This window comes from Tiliqua scincoides, chromosome 9 (genome assembly GCF_035046505.1).
Source record: "Tiliqua scincoides isolate rTilSci1 chromosome 9, rTilSci1.hap2, whole genome shotgun sequence".
Lineage (NCBI taxonomy): Eukaryota > Metazoa > Chordata > Lepidosauria > Squamata > Scincidae > Tiliqua > Tiliqua scincoides.
The window spans coordinates 1919597-1940657 of record NC_089829.1 but is presented as its reverse complement, the minus strand read 5'-3'; positions in this window follow the sequence as shown (position 1 = coordinate 1940657).

The following is a 21061-nucleotide window of genomic DNA, read 5'->3' as shown; positions in this document are numbered from 1 at the left end:
GCAGCCAGACCTTCGGCCCAGTTCTCCCTGGCAGCAGCTCTCCAGTGGAGGGGAGTTCATGGCCTTGTCACCTGAAGCATAGAATCATAGAGTTGGAAGGGGCCTAAAGGTCATCTAGTCCAACCCCCTGCCTTAGGCATGAAATCTTCATAGAGCATCTCCAACAGGTGCTTGTGGAGCCTCTGCTTGAAGATCTCCAGTGAGAGAGAGTCCACCACCTCCCTCTGCAATCTGTTCCACTGCCCAATCGTCCTGACCATCAGGAATCTTTTCCTGATGTCTAATCGAATCTCCTCTCTTGCAGTTTGTACCCCTTGGTTCTAGTTCTACTTTCAGAGACAGCTGAGACTAAATTATTCCCTTCTTCCATATGACAGCCCTCTAGGTATTTGAAGAGAGCTCTCCTATCCCCTCTCAGCCTTCTCTTCTCCAGGCTGAACATGCCAAGTTCCCTCAATCTTTCCTCCTGGGGCTTGTCCTCCAGCCCCCGATCTTCCTCGTTGCTCTCTTCTGAACCTGCCCCAGTTTGGCTGCATCTTTCTTAAAGTGGGGTGCAAAGAACCAGACACAGTACTCCAGGTGAGGTCTAACCAGTGCAGAGTAAAGCAGAACCACAACTTCTTGTGACTTGGAAGCTACGGTTCTGTTAATACAGGCTAAAACTGCATTTGCCTTCTTTGCAGCCGCATCACACTGCTGACTCAGGTTCATCCTGCGATCCACCACAACTCCAAGGTCCCGCTCACATGTAGTGCTGCCAAGCCAGGTAGCTCCCATTTATACCTGCATCATTGGTTGTTTTTGCCCAAGTGCAGAACTTTGCGTTTATTCCTGTTGAACCTTGTCAAATGCTTTCCTGAAGTCAAGATATATTACATCCACTGCATTCCCACAATCAAGTAAGCTAGTAACCCAATCCAAAAAGATGAGATTTGTCCAGCAAGATTTATATTTGACAAATCCATGTTGGGTCCTATAGATCACTGAATTGTTGGCTAGATGTGTGCAAACTGTGTGTTTGATGATTTGTTCTAATATCTTCCCTGGTATTGAAGTCAGACTGACAGGTCTGTAATTTCCCAGGTCTTCTTTTTTCCCCTTTCTTAGACTGGGACCACATTAGCCCACTTCCAGTCTAGTGGCACCTCCACGATTTTTCAAAGATAATTGACAGAGGCTCTGCAAGTACCTCCGCAAGTTCCTTTAGTCCTCAAGGATACAGTTCATCTGGTCTAAATGACTTGAATACATTTAGGCCAAGCAAGTGGTTTTTAACTAGCTCCCTGTCAATCCTAAGCTGCAGTCCTGTGTGGTCCAGGTTTACATTACCTCTTTGGGAATGTAAGCATATCCCCCCATCAGCCAAGGACCCAGTACCACATTTGCACAATCCTCCTTCTGAGAGAAGATGGATGCAAAGTAGGAGTTGAGCAGCTCTGCCTTCTCTTGGTTTCCAGACACTAAATTGACCATCCTTGTCCAGGATGGTCCATCCCCTCTTTCTTTGGGCATATCTAAAAAAAACCCCTTCTTGTTATTCTTGACATCCCTGTCATCCTTAGCTCGTACTGGACATCCTTAGCTCGTACTGACATCCTAGCTCGTACTGGACTTTAGCATTCCTGACCCTTGCCCTGCAAGACCGGGTTATCTGACTATAATCCTCCCTGGTGATCAGTCCCATCTTCCATTTCCTAGACAACTTTTTAAATCTCCAACTCACTGCTGAGTTGCTTGTTGAGCCATCCTGGTTTTTTGAGGTGTCTTCCCCTTTTCTTTTTCATAGGAATTGTTTCTGCCCGAGCCTACAGAAGCTGCTTCTTAAAGAGCTCCCACCCATCTTGAGCCCCTTTTCCCATTAGTTCATCAACTCCTGGGATTCCACCTATCAATTTTCTGAGCTTGTTAAAATCAGCCTTCCTGAAATCCAATGCTTGGGAATCACTGCATGTTCCTTTTGCTTCCCACAAGACTGAGAATGCCAGAAGTTTGTGATCGCTTTCTCCTAGCGTTCCAATTCCTCCTTATTAGTTAAGATCAGGTTGAGGATGGCCCCCTTTCACCAGAGAGCTGCCAAGACTTGAGATTCGGGGCTGGGAGCACTGTGTATCATGTTGCTGCAGCTCTCCTTGCCTTGGCTCTGCCTTGGTCTGGAAAGGGAGGCAGGAACACTCTCCTCAGGCTTTCCACAGAACTGGGCGAAGACCATTGCAAGCCCAAGGAGAGGTGCCCTCAGCTACTGGAGGTGGAAGCTTCCACGTTTGTGTAGTGGTTGCTTTCAAACCTGGGATGGGGAAGAGGAGATGTGGGTTCTCCAGTCTCCCCCACCCAGTGAACTAAGCACCCCCTCCCAGGCAGCCCTTAGTAGCCTTGTAGTAGCTGCAAAGGCTGTCGAGATCACTGTGAAAGGCACACACAAAGCAGCCTTCTTTGGTCCACCTGTCCCAGCACTCATACCCCACCTGGCAGCAGCTCACCAGGATTCCAAGCAGGAGTCTTGCCAGCCCGACCTGAATAGAGCCTGCTGGGGCCTTCTGCATGGCAAACCTGCTTTCCACCCTCCACTCCTTTGAAGGACCTGACTCTGCAAGCTATCCGCTCATTTGCACATGAATTAGGAGAGCTTTGCTGAATCCACCTGACTGGATTGTTCAGGTTTGAGACCTTGCTGAGCTCCTTGTTTTTCCATTTCTCACTCCCAGGAAGCAAAACAGGAGGTGCTTCAATGAGGCATGGAATTAGGTATGGAATTGATTAATATTAATTAATGCTAATTTAGCCTCCTAACCGTGTTTAAAGCAAGACAATCTAGAGCAGCTGAATTAATTTGAAGAAAACTGGCATCTTATGTTCTCACCTTTAATTTGTTTGCGGGCAAACCTGTCGGATTATGTTTAATCCCCTCTTCCAGGCTGCCCTTGTGTTCACAACTGAGCACCCAGCAGGAGCCCTTCCCCCTATGCCCCACAACCAGCATTCTTGCACCTCTCCTCACACACCTGCCCTTTCCAAGCCAGGCTGCCATGTTTGGGCACCAGCTCCAGCCTGCACACGGGGATTTGGGCCTTGTGGAGGGCAGGGGGCCCGTGCTGTGGCAGGTGACCGGGCAGAAGAACTTGGTACCCAGTCCTTCCTTGGCAGTGAGTGAGACCTGGAGCAAGAGGAGAGTGACTCCCCAGTCTGAGGCCAGTCCAGTGGGGGCTCACGGGATGCTTGAGAAGACCAGACACTGAGTAAGCCACACCTTCATGGACTGGATTCTGGCCCCTCTGGCTGCAGCTTTTCTGCCTCCTGGCCACAAATGTGTAGGGGCAAAATGGGCTCCCACAGCTGCCAACAGGGCTTTCCTTGATCTCAGCTCAACCCTGGAAAAGTGGAGCTATCACAGAGCAGTAGTGTATGGAGCCTTTTTCCTGACACCTTTGGCAAAGAAGCATCAGCCTTCTAGAGCTGGTGCTCCTTTCCTTGCAGGCAGCTTATTGTCCACAAAGAGGTAACAGAAGTGGAGGAGCCAGACTGTGTACCTGTAGCAGAGCACCTCTGCTCATACACAGAGTGCCACAGAGCCAAATGACTGGGAAGTAGGACCCCCAGGAAACAAACGTATATTAGCATCTCTTTTGGGACATAAAATGCTGTGTCCCACATCACTATTGGTCCTTTTGACTCCGCACCATCTCCACTGGCTGGTAGCTGTTCTCCAGGGTCTCAAGGCTGCCTAGCAATCCTCACCAGCCCCTCTCCCCCAGAGATCTGCCAGAGACAGAACTGAGGACCTTCCTCCTCATGCCAGTCAGGACTGGGTGTGAGCCTGATGCGTCCCTGTGGCTCTGTGGGTCCAGGAGCAGGCCTGGCAGTGTGGGTGCTACTGCTGCTGCATTGTCTTCCACTTGGAGAACTCTCCATTTTGGCATGGAAACAGCCCCTGACAGTGTCTTGCTGGCACTCCAGCCCTGCAATCCAGCCTAGCAAATGAAGGGTCTAGAGGCAGAGGCATCCCAGCATTTTGGGTGTGGCAGGGGAGGGGGTCCCTCTGGCCCAAAGAGGCTGTAAGAGACTCTGGACAGGCCTGCGTCCCATCTTCTGATTATACGTACTGGACCTGACAGAGAGGAAACGCACACACATACACCCCCCAGAATGGGCAAAACACCTGGAAAGCTGCTGCATTGCCCACTGTGAGCAGCATGGAAACCAGATGCCCACCTCCTCTCCCAGCCCACCTCCAGAGAGACCCTCAGGCACCTCTCCCCATGCAATGCCTTCAGTTCTTCAGAGCTGCTCCTGCCCGTGTTCTGGAGAGGCCGGAGAACCGCCTTCCCTGGGCCAGCTCCCTGCCGGGCAGCTGGGTGGGTGGCCAAGAGGCGTTAGGCAGACTCCCTCAAAGTGCCTGATGCCCAGGAGTGCTGGGTCCCTCCCCTCCAGGGATGCGAATGGGGCACTCTGTGTGGGGCGCAGGCTTGGCTGTAGTGGCCGAGCGCCAGCATGCGGCCACCTCCTTCAGAGCCCCCTCCACAGGGTGGCAGTGCTGTGCTGGGCCATGAGGGCTGACTCACACCAAAGCCTCATGCCCGGCTGTTGCTGAGCCTGCAGTTCTTTACCAGGCTCTGCCCAGGACCCTTTTGGCCGGAGAAGGCTCTGCAGGCCTGATCTGTGCTGTGTCCCTGAGCACAGAGCTCCTCCCTGGCTTGGTGTGTAGTAGGTTGACAGTGCAGTACTGGCTGCAGAGGCCATGCAGGCAAGCTACCTGGAGAGCCTCTCTGCTTCAAGAGCCACCACGGCCTGAGTTGTGCAAGCACCTGCCAGGGACAGTCTTGTCAGGGATTTTTGCCCTTCGTCACAGGACGAGGGGTGATCTGCAGGGGCCCTGCTGGCAGAGGCACCGGGGAGCAGAACAGTGGCCTGTGGGTCAGGGTCAGGACAGGGGCCCTCTGTGCAGGAAGGGGCTTTTGTCTGCTTCCCCAGAGATCACAGCCCTCTGCAACACCCTGGCATGCGGAAGAGGCCCTAGCAAATCTCCTTCACAGACAAATTCTGCCGGCACATTCCTGTGGGCAGCTCACATGCCAAGGGCAGTAGCTCTGCGGCCAGCAGGGCAGGGCTGAGTCAGGCAAAGGACAGGGATGGATGGGACAACTGGGTGGGGGAGCAATGGGACGCTTTGTCCTCCGGAAATGAGACAAAGGGACCAGGCTCGGCACCGAGGGGCAGCAGGGAGGAGGAAGCCAGCGGTCTGGAGCCCCAGCTGGACTCTGCACCCAGTCAGGTCAAGGCCAGTCCCCACAGGCCCCTTTGTGTGATGGGTGAGAAGGTCTCTCCCCCAGGGACAGCAGCTCCCCCCAGCGCCCTCCCTGCACATCCTAGGGGGAGGGTCTCTCTTCACATCACCAGGACAGGAGCCAGGCCTGCAAAAAGGACACTGCTCCTGGGCCAGTGGAGATTTCCTTGTGTCCATACCTGCTGCCACAGGAAGCTGAAGGCAAGGAAGGGGCCTGGTCCGAGGGGTGGAGCTGGAGGCTCGGAATGGGCGTCAGGAACAGGAGGAACAGCCAGTGTGTAGTCCCTGCATCAGGCAACCAGCTGGCTGATATAAAAGAGTTCATGTACCAGCAGGAAGACACCCCCATTCCTGGCCTAGCTGGGTTCCAATCCAGGGCAAGTGCCTGACTGGGCTTTCTCCTCCTTCGGAGTAGGCCCATGACAAAGGAGGCCCTGGACAGCCAGGCAGATGCTTTGTTATTGGTCAGCGATTCTTCTCCTTCATCATCATCATCATCATCATCATCATCACTGTTTTCTGGGAGGGGCATCCAAAACGTGGGTCATGGGGTGGGGCCAGATGCACCAAAGTCTCAGGCTTCTTGGGAGAGGTAAGCACTAGCACTGTGGTCACTGTGGGATCCCTGCCTGCGACAGACCCCCCTGCAGGGCTGGCTTCCTCCTTCCTTTTCCAGAGCAGGTTTTTTGGACCCCGGACATAGCCAGGCCCTGACAGTCAGCCTGGAAGGGTCCTAAAAGAAGGAAGCCTTGACCATGTGAAATAGGTATCTTGTGATCAGAGGCAAGGCACCTTATGCCATCTTGCAGCATAGGATGGCACAGGAAGCACTGAGAATCATGCCTTTTGCCTTTGCACAAGAACATAAGAACAGCCCCACTGGATCAGGCCACAGGCCCATCTAGTCCAGCTTCCTGTATCTCACAGCGGCCCACCAAATGCCCTAGGGAGCACACCAGATAACAAGAGACCTCATCCTGGTGCCCTCCCTTGCATCTGGCATTCTGACACAGCTCATTTCTAAAATCAGGAGGTTGCGCAGACACATCATGGCTTGTAACCGTAATGGATTTTTCCTCCAGAAACTTGTCCAATCCCCTTTTAAAGGCGTCCAGGCCAGACGCCATCACCACATCCTGTGGCAAGGAGTTCCACAGACCAACCACAAACTGAGTGAAGAAATATTTTCTTTTGTCTGTTCTAACTCTCCCAACACTCAATTTTAGCAGTTGTCCCCTGGTTCTGGTGTTATGTGAGAGTGTAAAGAGCATCTCCCTATCCTCTCTGTCCATCCCCTGCATAATTTTGTATGGCTCAATCATGTCCCCCCTCAGGCGCCTCTTTTCTAGGCTGAAGAGGCCCAAACGCCTTAGCCTTTCCTCGTAAGGAAGGTGCCCCAGCCCAGTAATCATCTTCGTTGCCCTCTTTTGCACCTTCTCCATTTCCACTATGTCCTTTTTGAGATGTGGCGACCAGAACAGAACACAATACTCCAATCGATTTGTACAACGGCATTATAATATTAGCCATTTTGTTCTCAATACCTTTCCTAATGATCCCAAGCATAGCATTGGCCTTCTTAACTGCCGCCGCACATTGGGTCGACACTTTCATCGACCTGTCCACCACCACCCCAAGATCTCTCTCCTGATCTGTCACAGACAGCTCAGAACCCATCAGCCTCTATCTAAAGTTTTGATTTTTTGCCCCAATGTGCATGACTTTACACTTACTGACATTGAAGCGCATCTGCCATTTTGCTGCCCATTCTGCCAGTCTGGAGAGATCCTTCTGGAACTCCTCACAATCACTTCTGGTCTTCACCACTCGGAAAAGTTTGGTGTCGCCTGCAAACTTGGTCTAGCTGTTCTAGCTCTAGCTGTTGGTCAAGCACAACCCTACAGTCATGGAGGAGGGAAGAGAGACTCAAACACTCCCTTGAATGCACTTTCCTCTCCTTAGTGGAGTTTTAATGGCATACAGAAACTGGCAGGGGTGTAACACATGGCCATGCTCACATTTGGGTGAAACCTTGGTGCATGCGTGGGGAAGGTGAATCTCTGTGTATATCTGCTTTACCCAAGGGATGTGCCCTGCCTCTGCCCACACCATGGCCATGTGGCGGGCAGAAGAAGCTGCTCCATTCCCATCCCCAGGGCTTCACCCGTTCTTTCCCGTCCCGTCCCGTCCCGCCACCCCCCCCAAGAATGAGAGCCCAGCCTTATGAGCAGGGACACATCACACCGCCGAGGCGCCAGCCTCCAGGGAGTGCGAGCCACAGAGATGAGTCACAGGCACATGGACAGGTGCCAAGTTGGGGAGGTGAGGAAACAAAAGTGCACAGGCAGGCCCTGCTGAAGAGCCGAAACCCACACTTTCCTGCAAACGCTGCCTGCTTGCAAGTGCACAGCCTGGACTTGGCTGCTTTGCGGCTGGCCTTCCTGGGCTGAGGAAGGTGGCCTTGGCTACGTCCCCCTGGGGAGAAGTCCCAAATCAAACAGTCCTGTTGAGCTGACCCTGCTAGGTCCTGTCTGCCCTGGGGAATGGCAGCTCAGTTTCCTTTCTCTGCTGCCTGGATAGAAAGGAAGTTGATCTTCATGCTGTGGTCCCTGCAGAAATGGTTTGAAATGAGAAAAAGTGAAATGGAAGGACGGCCAAGCTGCATTCAGCCGGAATTTGGAGCATTCGTGGGAAGCTGCCTCTATCTGCAGTGTGCCTGTTGTGGGGCTTTCCCAGCCCTCTCGGCAAGCATTCAAAAGAGCACCAGCGACCTTCCAAAGGCAGAGCGCAGGCTTGGCCACTGAGCAGGGATCCTGGAGGGACCATCCCTCTTCTTCTTGCCCCCCCTCATTTCTCCTCTGGCCACGGCTGGCTTCTCCGCTCCATGGCAGCATCACCCCACTGTGGTGGTTAATTCTGTAGCTGTGTGTGGAGCCCTTTGATCCTGGCAGCTGGGAGAGCTCTGCTAGCCAGGAGTCATCAGGCCTTCCCAAGAAGTGGCGTGGATGGAACAGACCCATGTTTGAGCCAGGAGTCCGCATGACTCAACCAAAGGGGCACTGAGCCCGGGACTGGAGCAAGGTCAGGGGAAGGCTGGGAACAGGAAGCCGCCTGGATGATTCCAGGAAGTCTCCCAGGACCTGGGGCAGGCTTGCTTCTCAGCACCCGACAAGCAGGTTCTTTGCTGACCGCAGGAAAGAGGAGCTGCAGCTGCTCAGCCCGACTCCACTTCTGCAGCTGGGACAGCCCTGACAGAAGGAGAGCCTGCGCTCCTGAGTAGGGCTCAAACCTGCAGCTGCTGCAGCTCTGGGAAGGCAGGAGAACAGTGGGAGGGAAAGGTGTGTGGCTGCCATCTTGAATCGGGGGGGGTTGAGCACTGGCACTGTGGAGCCTCCCTGGCACATCATCGTGCAGGTATGGCCCAAGATCTCCGAGCACCTGGGGTGGTGCAAAGCAACCCCCCCCCCCGCCTGACACTCCAGCCAAACATCCTCCTCTCCTCCACATTTCCTCTTCCTTGCCAAAGCTGGAGAGTGGGAGCCGTGGAGGTGGGCGCCCCCAGCAGCCTGCCCTCAGTCAGGTAGGGAACTGCCCACTTCCTCCTCTGCCTCCTCGTTCCAGAAGTGTGGGCCTGGCTGGAGCCATCATCCTTCAGGGCTCAGCTCCCTCCCCAGAGCCTCCAGCAAGGGACAACCCTGTCTTTTCGGCAGTGCTTTTCAGCGATGGTCCAGCCCCCGCCATGCTCTTCCTGTGGCCCTGCTGGCAGCACGGCAGGCAGGCAGTGCCTCTCCAGAGCTTCAGAGGAGACACCTTTCTGCCTGATCCAGAGATGCCAGGATTCTTGGTGTGCCAGGCAGGTGCTCCGGCACTGTGCTGTGGTCCGCGTGCCAAAATGCCAGGGACACTGTGCCACATGGCTAAACTGCCACCAGTGGCTGCCAGCTGGCTGTTCGTCCTGACGTGTGCTTGTGAGAGGACACCCGACACTGAAGCCAGGGTGCGTTGCAACAGGCAGCTCGGTTGCTGGCTGGTGTGTGGGTCAGCACGGCAACTGGATCAGCTTGCTGTTCCTTCCCCTACCCCACCCCAGCGGAGGCGGATCTCTTCATCGTGCCACAAACCCCATCCATTTTGTGTGTCTCCTCAGCATTTTGTGGTGCCAGAGACCAAAAACAGGCACCCCCTGCGTCCCCAGGCCTCTCAGGCAACGGGCAGCATCCATCAGCCGCCCTCTGGGACCTCTGTGGTGTGAGCGGTTCCGCTGCCCACTGGGGAAGAAATCTAGCCAGGCTCAGGCCCACCTGCAGGAGGCCTTTGTCTCATGCCTGCTTCCTGGGGTTTTTGTCGCGAAGGATCAAGGAGACCCAGGTTGCGAGTTCTGCTTCTGAAAGTTCCCAAGGCCTCAGCATTTACAAGAGAAGTGTCCTGCACAAAGCTTTGGCTAGCTCTGGCCCACTCCACTGGCCAAACAGAACCTCCATGTTTGGAGGCTGCAAATAAGTACTGTCAATATGTAAACCAGCCTTTTTTTTTTTTTAACTTGGAGAGGAAGGGAACTGGAGCATCTCCCCTTCAGGAGAAAAGGCTTACCATAAACGGTGGTGGCTAGTTTTGTACCTCTGTGCACAGTGCATAATTAGCTTGTGGAATTCATTGCCACATGATATGTGAAGGGTTGCGAGCTCAGGTGACTTGGTGGCCCGGAAAATTCCCCTGGCTGGATGCCGGGACTTGGCCAGGCAGAGAGTGAGAGAGGAAGAGATGAAGGGTGCTCTGTTACCTCAGTCAACAAAGACTCTGCTTCATCTCCCCTCAAGCAGCCCATGCTCCCTCCTTGCACACCCAGTGGATGCCAAGCACCTCCCGCTCCTGCCCTGTAACTCTCCACCGCCTTGTTGTGGCCTTGTCTTCTTGGACCAATGTATAACTACACAGGAGAAATGTCCCGAGGCAGGCAGGATGCCGCACTCTGATCTAGGGCTTGGGAGCACCTTCCTCTTCCCCAGTGGGCTGTTCTGGGGTGTGCAGACCCAGGCTGCCTTGCCACCATGAGCCGCCACTCAAAGCCAGTGACACTCTGCAAGGCGAACTGCATTGGCTCCTCTGGGGGAGACATATGGCCACGATGGCACCTGACTGAGAGAGCCTGTATGTTTACGGCTATATGACTTTCCTTTGGGGTGAGATTATGATCTGGTCTCCAAATCCTTGGTTCCCTCTATGATCTTCCATGCCAGAGACATACTGTAGCAATGCTCAGCTAATGCTCATCTAGTGCAGTTAAAATTCCATCTCAGAGTGGACACAAGCCATAACTAAAGATAACATGAGGAAGCATCGAGACGAATGAGCCTTCGGAAGGAGAGCCAGCATGAGCCAGCACAGATCAGTTTGGCTTCACTCACTTTCTAGAGCACTGGTTCCCAACCTGTGGTCCAGGGACCACAAGTGGTCCACGAGATCCTGAGAAGTGGTCCATGAAGTCTCAGGAAAATGAAATTGCCTTTGATTACTTCCAATGTTGTCCCCCATGGCCCACCAGAGAGGGCAGAGAATGAACGTCCCACAGACAGCAACAAGCAGCAACTCACAAATCTACATTACAAAGCAAGGTAGACCTGGGCTCCAAAGACTTTTCCTGCTGTTGCCACCTGCTTTTGGAAGGGGTCCAAAAGGAATCTTGTATGCCGTGATAAAATTCCTCTTGGAGGCCCTGGTGGCATGTGGTCCACGCCAATTCCAATTTTTGTCTCAGCGGTCCTTGGGCACCCTTGTTCTAGAGTTATGCCTCTGAAGTGAGCTGGATATCACCTTTTGCATCTCTTATGGCGGCAGGAAGGTCAGGAGCAGTGTGAAGCTGAGGCACGGTGACCTTTGAGCCTAGACTGTAAAGTCACTGGATAGCCCAGTATAAGCATAGCAACACATAAGCATCGTGAAAAAGCTGCTTGGTGTTAAGAAAGAATAATTTTGCAAAAGTCTAACTCAAGCTGGGACTTTGGGGGCTCAAAGGCTGTGTTATATGACGGAAGGTGACAGAATAACCAGGGTGACGGCAACCTGGGTAACATACCATTTGTGCAAAAGCTTAAAAGCCACATTGCTAAAGCATGGAAACACAGAGAAGAGTAAAAAGCTGTTTGAAGCAAAATTAGTCTCACAGAAGCTGCTCACAGAAGCTGTGTAAGCACTCTGGAATTTAGAAAAGATAGTGCAACTAAGGCAACGAAGAGATAGGCTTCATCTTGGCAGAAGTACACGTCTTGCCAAGGACATCACTATACCTGCCTGCCAGTGCTCACTTATAGCTTTATATTTCATACTTTCATGCTGCAAGAGCAAAAGCATACATATGGAAACCAAGTGATCCCTTGATGCCAAACTGTACCCAAGGTAAAAGGGTCACAAGAGTTATACAGAAGTAGTTCTTAAGGAACCAAAAGGTTGCTTGATTTTAGGAAGGTATTAAGAAAAGACAAGAAGCAGAGAGGCTTCACGGGTGTTCAAGGTTTGGATTAACACAGGAGAAAGGTATGCAAAGGCAGATACCGGTACCAGGCAAAACACATTGTGTCATCCTTTTAATGAGGATGGCAAGGAGACCTGTCAATTAATTTCTAATTGGAATGATGGATGTGAGTAAGGGTCAACACTGGATAAATGATGTTACAGCGTACCCTGCTGGTTTTTGAAAACTTTTGGGAATTGTGTAATTTCGACTAAGTTTTAAGGTGAAACCCCACCTGTATGTAAATCAGAGCCAATCAATGGTTTTGCCCACTTATTGCCCACCTATTTTCTATCTTTTATGTAAATGGTATCTTATCTATATCCTATTAGGAATTCGCCCCATTTCTGATGTCACATTTCAGCCAATGGGAAATCTAGATTTTCAAACAAAGAGGTGAGAAATTTATAAAAACTCTGGACATCATTGGGTTGGTGTCCATGCTTTGGACATGAGTCCTGTGGACCAACTGTATACAATTCAAATTAAAGCCTGTGAACCTTCATCCCTGTGTACCGAGTTGTTCTGAATTGCTTTCTTCAACCTTGCAACAAAGCTGGCACAAATAGCCGCCAACAGCTTGCTGGGTGGGTGTCTCGCCTCTTTCTGTGCCTTGTACTTTCTGCGTCTCACCTCTTTCTGTGTCTTGTTTTATACAGTTTGCACAGCTGACTGTGGGCTTCAGATGCCTTATCCTCGTTCCCTAAGCAAATTCAGGCAGAGCTGTTGGGATGCTTTAAGGAAAGCTCAGCCTCCTCCAAGGGACTGGAAGGGGATGTGGCAAAAGCTTTCATTAGTGGCAGGATAATTGCATCCCCAGGTAAAAAGGAACAGAGACTTCCAGTGTCTTGGTTTAATAAATGGAAGTTCAACAACTTCTCTAAAAATGTGTCTCCAACCAGTGGTGTAGCTATAGGTTGGTGGCAGCGCAGTAAGTACTGCAGGTGTTGCAATGTGCTGTGTAAGTGACCCCTCCCACCTGCAGTGCTTACTGCGCCCCTCTCTGTAGCTGCGCCACTGCCTCCGACCCTGATTCCACACTTCACACCATGGTGCTGTTTTATACAGTTTGCACAGCCGATTGTGGCCACAAGGAGCAGCGTTTGTGGCTTTTCCTCCTCTGTGGCAGAGGTTGTGCAAGACCCAGAAAGAGGTGAGAAACCCACCCAGCAAGCTGTTGGCAGCTTTTAGTGCCAGCTTCACACTGCTCCTGACCTTCCTGCTGCCATAAGAGGTGCAAAAGGTGATATCCAGCTCACCTCAGAGGCATAACTCTAGAAAGTGAGTGAAGCCAACCTGTCCATGCTGGCTCTCCTTCTGCAAGGATCCTTCCTTATCTTGAATTATGCTCTTCCTCAGTTTACCCAGAACAGATGTTAAGCTGGTCAGCCTGTCATTTCCTGGACCCTCCTCCAACCCCTTTTTAAATGTTGGTGTTATATGGTCATCTTCCAGTCCCCTGGCACGAGGAAGGCCAATTCAGAGGCTTTTCCTTAGAAAAACAGCAATGTTGCATTTGAGTTCCTTAAGAACTCTTGGATGGTGGATGCCATCTGGACCCAGTGATTTATTCAAGTTTGGTATGCCAATATGGGGCAGAACCTTGTCCCACACCACATCCATTTGACTCCATTCTTCAGACCCCTGTCCTAAGAAGATCAGTCCAGGCGCAGAGCTCTGCCTGACATCCTGAGACGGAGGGAGAGCTTCCTTCAGCTTCTCGGCAGCTTCCGTTTCATTCCTTCATTATATAACAGACCCTGGCAGGCTTCCTGCTTCTGATGTATTTGAAGAAATTTTTCTTGTTAGCCTGGATATTTTTCGCTGTGCAGCCTCATATTCTTCTTTTGCATTTTTACTGTGAACTTTACAGTAATGAAAAAGATCCATCGAAGGAAAGGAAGAGGTTTGCAAATCTGCCCCAGCTAGGAATGTGTTGGTCAGGATGGTTGGAATCAGCTGAAAGAGAATGAAACAGCAATTAAAAATGCAAGGAGCAGGAAATCCTCAGGCCAGGAGGCTTTGCACCTGAATGGAACACATGCTACTGTGATACATGAGCTCCTAAACTCCTGCCAGCCTTGACTGAAGCCTTAAGCTCTGGTCAAGACTGCCATCTTTTAACAAGACCCTGATGATTGTTCTACTCAAAACTGGCAGAGACATCTCCAGTCCCTGGTCCACTGGTGGTTTGAGCAGAGAAGATGCAGGAGAGCTCCCTGAAATTCCTCCATTCCCTGGCTGACAGTGGGGGCCTGCTGGATCCTCCCTTGGCTGTGGTGGTCATCCCAGGAAGAGAAGGGGGCAGTCTCCTAGGGTCCTCAGTCCTCTGGTAGCCAAGGGACCCAAGGGACCCAAGAGGACTGGTAGGGACCCAAGTGAGCCTCCGCTCACTTCTCTCATCCTCCACATTTACTGGTATGTTGGGCAGATTCATGGTTGGCTTTGGGTATTTTTTTTTAAAAGGACACTGTTTTCTGCCTGCTGCTATTTTGCACTTTGTGCTTGTGCTGTTTGGTTGTGAGATTTGCATATGTATCCAATCCTACAAAAAATAAACAGCAAGCAAACAGGCAGGAAGTATTGGGGCTGCAAGCAAGACAAGGCGTGTGACATTCACGTGGAAATCCTTTCGTCGTGCAGCCTTCTATAGACCGAGGACTGCGGGTAGGAACACTTGCAAGTTTTCAGGAGTGCAAATATCTGCTGCTGCTGGACAGGCCTGGAGGGCTTGGCACCCACTGGGTCATTTCATCACCCGCTGCCCTGGCAAGGCACATGAAGGGAATTCATTGAAGGTCTTTCTGCCAAAGCTACCCTGATTCTTTGGACGGTCATTCCCGGGTTTCCAGACCTCTGGTGGAAGTTTGTTTTCTTCAGTGTTTGGAGTTGTCAGCACTGCTGAGTTTCCAGCAGGCCCACTCCCTTCCTGTCCTCTCCAAAAGGGAAGAGACCCACACGGGTCACATGGCATGAAAAGCAGCTTGGCAGAGCAGTGACCCTTTCAAAGTGGGGCTTGAGAAAAAGGAGTCCAGCTGAGAGCATGTTCTGCTCGACTGCAAATGAGGCTAAACATGCTCCCCCTCCCCCGGCAGGCGGCCCAGAGAGCACAGGGTGCCCAGCACTGAGCTTCTGGCTGCCACAGATCGCCCGGTGGTGGACCTGGGCGACTTGGAGTGTGGCTCTGTAGGGTCTGCAGGAGGGATTGGCAGAGTGGCAAGCCTTCAGCAGGCCAGTCAGAAATCCAGGAAGCCTGAGGCCATGACCATGGCTACTACACTGTGGGTCACTGGGTCCTTGAAGCCCCACTCACACCTGCTGACGTTGCAAGGGTCGGGATCAGCACATTCTGAGCACAGCTTTCGGAGTCAGCCCTGTGGCCAATTTACAGATTTTTTTACCCAAGTCCCAGGACGTCCCTTCTTATCCAGTCCTCTTAAATCAGGAACAAAAGAAGGAAATGCACAACCTGTTGAGGAAGTGGGGAGCCAAAAACACTTCTCTGGCTTGTGTGCTACTAGAGCTCGGGATTTTCACAACCCCTAAATCAGGGGGGTCCAAACTTTTTGGCCAGAGGGCCGCATCAAATATCATGGTGTGGAGGTCCGGAAAAACAATTTAAATATTAAAATTTAAATAAATAAATTAGAGATGGAACTTAGATGAGTGAATAAATGAATGAATGAGCCCTCTCTGGCCCTCAGAACACCCTCCAGACATAATCAGAGCCCAGTTCTGGTCATGTTCAGTTGAGTGGTCCAGCGGCTTTCAGGGGACAAGAGGTTGGCCACTCAAAGAAAGCCGGAAAGAGGCTTGCTGTGGGCTGCATCTGGCCCCTGGGCCGGGGTTTGGAGACCCCTGTCCTAAATCATGAATGGAATTTGCTGCCACTGGTTTCCAAGGGAGTCAGACCCATTTGTGGAGGAGAGGGCTGTTCAGGACTGTGCCAATGGCTGGCTGGCTCTCCTGTTTGAGGGCTATCCATCTCTCTCTGACTCCCGCAAATGTGTTTTCATGCCTTGCCTGCTCTTGTGTTCTTGTAGCAAGATTAGATAAAATCATGCTAGGCAGCTTTACTCATCCAGATGAGCCACACTGGCTTTGAATGGAAACTGCATTTACCTCTGGACACCCATGGCTGGCACAAGGCTGAAATGCAACAAGGCCACAGATGCCCAGGCTGATGTCCCTTCTTCCCCCAGCAGCTGGAGGCAACTGACAGATGGGCCTATTTGCTTTTTGGCCGGCTCAGTCCATGGGACAGAAGCCCTTGTCTGGATCAGGACAGGCTGGCGTTCTCAAGTCCCACCGAGCAAATAATCATCGTTGCTGGCTGATGCTCTCCTTCTGCCAAATCCGCTGCTTATCGCAGGAACCATCAAGCAAAGCTGTCCCAGAATGTCCTGCGCTTATTTTTAGGCTGAGTGCAGGGCCCAAGGGAGGACTCTGTGTCTTTGTATATTTCAGCCCAAATGTTGGTCTTGGCCCCGTCAGTGGGTTCTGTTCTCAACAGCAGCTTCTCAACAGTGTTGAGATGGGAACATGGATGGCCTCAGCAGGCAGGGCCTCCGATCTTGCATCTTCCCAGCCCCAAGATGCTCTGGACACGGCAGGAGGCCACTCTTGGGACTTTGTATCCAGCTGGTTCATTGCAGGTTTGTAGTGAATCAAGATAATGGGACAGAGGGCCATTCAATGTGCACCACTCCTGACTCCAGGTCCCAGCCCCAGGAGCTTGTAGTCTAAAATTCAACACAGGGTGAGTGAGGCCAGAGTGCATCAGGCATCAGACACGAATCACAGCAGAGGGGCATCACCTTCATGTCATGGCCTGCCTGTTCCAGCGCAAATTAGGATTGTGCTGTAAGTTTCTTATTCCTTTTCATCTGGGTCTCATTGAGATACCTGGGAACTATTAGTCCCTTCTCTTAGAGGGAGTAAGAGAGAGGAATTAAAGAGAACCTGTTAAATAGCTTACGTTGCAGGGAGTAGGGATTTAGCCCAGGGGATCCTTTTAGCGATCCTGGTACTTGGGCTGGTGGCAGTGGGGTAGCTACCCAGGGGGTATTGCCCCCCCCCCGGACCCTGACAGAGGTCAAAGGCAGTTTACCGCTGATGATAGTCTGAGGACCTCAGTCTACATGTAAGGATAGGTGTTGGGGACACAGAGCCTAGGGAGTGTCATTGCATTCATGCTCTATCTGTGGGTGTCACAGGGGCAGCTGGCTGGCCACTGTGGGGAACCAGCTGTCAGACAAGCCTTCAGCTGGGCTCTGCCCGCATTCTTATGAGGAGGGCCACAGCTGGAACCCTGCAGGTGGAGCCTGGCCTCTGGGGGCTCAGCAACAGCAGTATGCTGAATGGCAGGCTTCCCTCTGCTTGTCATGCAAAGCTGCCCTCCTTTCCTGGCACAGTTGCCAACATTTGGGGCTGCGCCCACAAGTAATGCCAAAGGCACTTGGCAAGCTAGCCTGCGGAAATATGCCATGAGTCTGGAAGAGGCTGCAACATGCTGGGCGCCCAGCACCAAGATGGAAAGAAGCCTGTTGCATATGTCCTTCCTGCGGGAGGCCTGGCGAGGGGGGATAGAGGGGTCGCACAATATGGGACCAAACCCATGCCCCAAGGTGGTCCCTGCTCGTCACAACTGACTTTTTGCGTTGTTCCCAAACACAGTTTTGTCTGGACACTGCAGGGAAGATGACAACAGAGGTGGGAACTATGTTACTGTCCCTGTACAGGTCTTTGTTCTGCCCTGTGCATTTGTGCAAACAGGAAACGAAAGGTGGCAGTTGCATTCTAGAGCCCCTTCATTTCAGCTGCCTGGGCGAAGGTTTCAAATCTTTGGCATTCAGCTTTCTTTGACATTCAATGACTTTTATAACTAGCTGTAAAATGTAATATAGACTAGCCTCCTCGTGGTGCACTCCGGGCGACAAGACTTGGCACGGCCAAATAGTCAACACCAGTGTTGCTCACACATTTAGCACTGGGACCAACTTTTTAGAATGGGAATCTGTCAGGACCCACCAGAAGTGATATCATGACCAGAAGTGACATCGCCAAGCAAGAAAATTTTTCACAATCCTAGGCTGCAAACCTACCCACACTTAACCAGGAGTAAGTCCCATTTACTATCATTGTTAAAAGAATATACAGGTTGAGTCTCATTATTCGCATGGGTTCCCAGAACACACTTGGATGGCAAAAATCAAAATCGAACTAAAGCAAATCAATTTAAACAACAAAGTCCCTTTGCTCAGGTGATTTAAAAACAGCCTTGCTGAACTTTGTGATGTTAAGATGGAGTCATTAAAAGACAATCCAACAATAAGTCTCTCTCTCCAGCTGCAAAGGATTATCTTTCTTTCACTTGTTCAGGGGGAAAGGAGGTGGTCTCCTGGAGAGAGAATGATTGATGGATTGTCGGCTGGCTGCCCTCTCTCTAACTAGTGTAAAGGACTGTTTTCCTTTAATTTAAAGGGCCCTTTATCTCTTTATGTTGGGATGAAAATCTCTACAACAGTAAGAAAACCATTTTAAAGGGGTGCATTTTTCCCCTTCTCCAGGGATCAGCACATTCCTTCTCATTTGCAGGGGCCATTTGTGTTGAGTCAAATCCGTGCATAAAAAAATCCGTGTAGAACAAGGTTGGACCTATGCAAAGTAGCTTGTTAAAAGTACAGGTCTGTAACATTTCCCCAAATGCAGTCACATACCACGGTAGCATCAAGTCTAACAGATTCAAAATAAAATATTTAAATGAATGGGGTCCCACCTGAAATTGGCTCACGACCCACCTAGTGGGTCCTGACCCACACTGGTCTACACACATTGGCTGCTTGACCTACAAGGACCTCCCAGCAAAATGAAGTAATGGCTGGATGTTGAGAATGTTGTTTTGGTCCAGTATGTGAAGGAAAAGGGCACATTTCATTTGGCCAGATGAAGCAGAGATTAACTCTGATTTGGGTTCTGTTTCCAGAGATGCGTATAGTAGACCATTACACTGTCACAAAAGTACTCCTAGATTTTCCTCGAAGTCAGCACAGACCAGTGCTGCTAATGTTGGTGTGCAGATTCCAACCGTAAGATTGATTTCTAAGCCCCTATGGAATTTTCAAAAGGCCCAATGGAAAGCATTTGCTGCTGAACTTGATCATAACATTCAATGGATACCTCCTCAGGTAGGAAATTATAACTGATTTGTGGGACTGCTACTTTCTATAGCCAAGAAGCATATCCTGTGGGGCTACAGAAAAACATACATTCCAGGTTACATATGTATTCTGTATATTGTGAATTTTGTAGGATGCTGCATTTTGCCATATGAAGCTGTGCACTGATGAGAGATAGAGATGCTCAGCTTCCCCCGTGACAAACACAGCCACAGCTGGATTTGCACTGGGCAGCTCCTTTATCTCTTTTTCTGGGTTGGTTTGTATGTAAAATATCTGGCAGGAGGGGGAAAAGGTCCTTTGACCACTTGCAGGCACCAATTCAAATTGACCCACATAAGATCCATTTTCAAGTATGGCAGTAGATGGATGTTCATTGGACGCCCTCCATTTCTCTTCCCCATGGCCCCCCTAAGCCCCCTCTCTGCCCTAAAAATGTCCTGCTCTGCCTCTCAGATCTTTGTTACAGACCCTGTAATTGCTAGTGGCACATGCTTCCTTGCAAGAGGGACATTAGCATGCAGAGAGGATGCTTGCCTGGAGGAAGGGGGACAAAGGACGGGTGGGAGAAAATGGGCCCCTCAGCTGCATCTGAGAAAGAGGGCAAGAGCAACCATGCTGGGATCACAGGACAATTTTGGAGAACAATGCCAAGGGGGCCAGAATGAGGCCAGCCATTGTGCTGCGGAGTGCTGGGGGATTAAGGGTCCAGAAAGGGGGCTTTAAATTAAGACATTAACCCTTTTGCTCAAAGAGGGACCCACAAATCATGGGGGGAAAGGGACCATCTGGGGCAGGCATCCGTGTGAACAAGGTGGGGATGTTGAGACTTAATATTGTGGGAAATTCTCCAGGAATTGTGGGTAACAGCTTCCCCCCCCCCCCAAACCCAAGGGTTCCACCATCCTCTAGAGGCGACTCCTCATTGGTCTGATAAACTACCTCTCACCATTCTTATCAAGCGAAGAATCCACCAGGCAGCCTTGGCTCAGACTCTAGTGGTCATGCAGAGACTTGCTCCTGCCTGGCAGCCTAGACAGGGCCATGCCACCCAGCCTGGCTTGTGCTACTGCCATGTGCCTCCAAATAATTTGGAACCAATTTGTAGCTTGGCACTCAGAGCTCTAGTACACCTCTTTCTCCCAATCAAGCTTTGCCTACTTCTCCCTTCTGGGGTTGACATCCACCATGCAATTTAAACTTCCATCTTTTGCAGACAGGGATTGTCAGGAAGTAAAGCATTAGCAGAATGATGATCAATCGGAACACAAACCTAGCAGGGGGGTGCTGTCCATGCTGCATGTTGGAGGCCAACGGGATGGATGAGGCAGGCAGAAAGGAACATGGGAAGTGGAGAGTAGGGTGGCTCCAACCTGTTGGTCTGCAAGCTGCCCTCTGCATCAGACCATCACTCCGTTCAGCTCAGTATCGTCACAGAGTAGGCCACAGCAGCCTCTCTCCAAGGTCCCAGGCAGAAAGAAAGAGGCCTTCCCCAGCCTTGGTCCTTTCCCAAGTTTTCTGGGAAGCACTTTCTTTTGATGGTGAGAAGCAGGAGAAAGCAGAGCCCCTCCTTCCACCAGGGAGATGTCTTGCTTCCTTGCTAGCCTGCTAACTTCTCTGTGCACTCAGGTGTTTATTAGGTCATGTGAAGTTGTATCCTGAACTGCTGCAGTCACAAGGGGCTGGACACCATGACCCCTGCTCCAACAGGTCCTCAATCCAGGAAAGTACTTGGCTATCTAGCTTCAGCGTGGCACTAATACTCAACTGTCAAACTTAGGACAATGTTAAGAAAGTTGGCTGACAACCAGCAATGGATGAAGCACCTATACAGGTCAGGGCCTTTGTGCAAGTGAGCCAAAGGGGAAGGTGTGGGGAAGGAGGGAGGGAAGAAGAGGGTAGTACAGTCCCTCACAATCTGTAGTTTCCTATTTCATTGAAATGCAGCAAAAACGAATTGTACAAACTTATAGTTTCTGTTGTATTGGCAACCTTCAGTCTTGCTCTGACCAACCAAACTATCCATAAATAGTTTGTACAAATAGCTTCCTGTATTTGGAAACTGATTTGTTGCAAATTACAGCTTGCAATTAATTG